The sequence below is a fragment of the Arachis duranensis genome, chromosome 3, assembly GCF_000817695.3.
Source record: "Arachis duranensis cultivar V14167 chromosome 3, aradu.V14167.gnm2.J7QH, whole genome shotgun sequence".
NCBI lineage: Eukaryota > Viridiplantae > Streptophyta > Magnoliopsida > Fabales > Fabaceae > Arachis > Arachis duranensis.
The window spans coordinates 45,061,139-45,063,871 of NC_029774.3; the positions used below are offsets into that span (position 1 = coordinate 45,061,139).

The 2,733-nt window shown below is 41.6% G+C and overlaps 1 non-coding gene across 1 annotated transcript; it reads left to right on the forward strand.

Annotated features, from left to right (window-relative positions):
• Positions 1-2,276: 2,276 nt before the first annotated feature.
• Positions 2,277-2,380, forward strand: LOC127746071 (small nucleolar RNA R71). Its single transcript, XR_008007691.1, has one exon. It is a non-coding gene; the product is annotated as a small nucleolar RNA R71 (small nucleolar RNA).
• Positions 2,381-2,733: the final 353 nt, after the last annotated feature.

Sequence of the window (2,733 nt, forward strand, 5' to 3'; positions counted from 1 at the left end):
TGAGAGAGAGGGAGAAGATAGGTGGGGATCCTGTGGGGTCCACAGATCCTGAGGTGATCCTGTGGGGTCCAAAGATCCTGAGGTGTCAAGAATTTCTCATCCATGCACCCTTTAGGCGTGTAAAATGCCTTCTATATGCAATCATGGCATTTAACGCCAGACTGATGCCTGTTTCTGGCATTAAACGCCAGCTCTATGCTTATTTCTGGTGTTAAACGCCACTTTGCTACTTGTTTCTGGCGTTTAACGCTAGCTTTCCTCAAGGTGCAATCCTGGCGTTTAAACGCCAGACTGCTGCCTGTTTCTGGCGTTTAACGCCAGCTTCATGCTCTGTTCTGGCGTTAAACGCCAGCCAGATGCTCCTTACTGGCGTTTAAACGCCAGTAAGCTCTTCCTCTAGGGTGTACTGTTTCTTCTGTTATTTTTGATTCTGTTTTTAATTTTTGCAATTGTTTTGTGACTCCACATGATCATAAACCTAATAAAACATAAAAGAACAACAGAAATATAGATAAATAAAAATTGGGTTGCCTCCCAATAAGCGCTTCTTTAATGTCAATAGCTTGACAATGAGCCCTCATGGAGCTTCACAGATGTTCAGAGCATTGTTGGGACCTTCCAACACCAAACTTAAAGTTTGAATGTGGGGGTTCAACACCAAACTTAGAGTTTGGTTGTGGCCTCCCAACACCAAACTTAGAGTTTGACCGTGGGGGCTTTGTTTGACTTTGTATTGAGAGAAGCTTATTGTGCCTCTTTTCCATGGTTGCAGAGGAAGATCCTTGAGCTTTAAACACAAGGTAGTCCCCGTTCACTTGAAGGACTAGCTCTCCTCTGTCAACATCAATCACAGCTCCTGTTGTGGCTAGGAAGGGTCTTCCAAGAATGATGGATTCATTCTCATCCTTCCCAATGTCTAAGATTATGAAATCAGCAGGGATGTAATAACCTTCACTAACACATCCTCTACCAATCCATAAGCTTATTTTATTGACATGTCTGCCATCTCTAATGAGATTTTTGCAGCTTGTACCTCAAAGATCCCTAGTTTCTCCATTACAGAGAGTGGCATAAGATTTATACCTGACCTCAGGTCACACAGAGCCTTCTCAAAGGTCATGGTGCTTATGGTACATGGTATTAAGAATTTACCAGGATCTTATTTCTTTTGAGGTAAAATTTGCTGAACCCATGTATTTAGTTCACTAATGAGCAAGGGAGGTTCATCTTCCCAAGTCTCATTACCAAACAACTTGGCATTCAGCTTCATGATGGCTCCTAAATATTGAGCAACTTGCTCTTCAGTTACATCTTCATCCTTTTCAGAGGAATAATAGTTCTCAGAGCTCATGAATGGCAGAAGGAAGTTTAATGGAATCTCTATGGTCTCTATATGAGACTCAGATTCCTTTAGGTCCTCAATAGGGAACTCCCTTCTGTCTGGAGGACATCCCATGAGGTCTTCCTCATTGGGATTCACGCCATCCCCTTACTCTTTGGATTCGACCATTTTGATCATATCAATAGCCTTGCACTCTCTTTTTGGATTCTCTTCTGTATTGCTTGGGAGAGTACTAGGAGGAGTTTCAGTGATTTTCTTACTCAGCTGACCCATTTGTGCCTCCAAGTTTCTAATGGAGGACCTTGTTTCACTCATGAAACTTAAAGTGGCCTTAGATAGATCAGAGATTATATTTGCTAAGCTAAAGGGGCTCTGCTCAGAATTCTCTGTCTGTTGCTGAGAAGATGATGAAAAAGGCTTGCTATTGCTAAACCTGTTTCTTCCACCATTGTTATTATTGAAGCCTTGCTTCTGTGGATCCTTCCATGAAAAATTCGGATGATTTCTTCATGAAGGGTTATAGGTGTTTCCAAAGGCTTCACCCATGTAATTTACCTCTGCCATTGCAGGGTTCTCAGGATCATAAGCTTCTTCTTCAGAAGATGCTTCTTTAGTACTGTTGGATGCATTTTGTAATCCATTCAGACTTTGAGAAATCATGTTGACTTGCTGAGTCAACATTTTTTTCTGAGCCAATATGGCATTCAGAGCATCAATTTCAAGAATTCTTCTTTTCTGAGGCATCACATTACTCACAGGATTCCTCTCAGAGGTGTACCTGAATTGGTTATTTGTAACCATGTCAATGAGTTCTTGAGCTTCTGCAGGCATTTTCTTTAGGTGAATGGATCCACCTGCAGAATGGTCCAATGACATCTTAGAAAGCTCAGATAGACCATCATAGAATATATCTAAAATGGTCCACTCTGAAAGCATGCCAGAATGACACTTTTTGGTCAACTGCTTGTATCTTACCCATGCTTCATAGAGGGATTCACCATCTTTTTGCTTGAAGGTCTGAACATCTACTCTAAGCTTGCTCAGCTTTTGAGGAGGAAAGAACTTGGCCAAGAAGGCCGTGACCAGCTTATCCCAAGAGTCCAGGCTATCTTTAGGTTGTGAGTCCAACCATGTTCTAGCTCTGTCTCTTACAGCAAAGGGGAAAAGCATGAGCCTGTAGACTTCAGGATCTACTCCATTAGTCTAATAGTATCACAGATCTGCAAGAATTCAGTTAAAAACTGATAGGGATCTTCTGATGGAAGTCCATAGAACTTGCAGTTCTATTGCATCAGAGCAACTAGTTTAGGCTTCAGCTCAAAATTGTTTGCTCCAATGGCAGGGATTGAGATGCTTCTTCCATAAAAATTGGAAGTAGGTGTAGTATAATC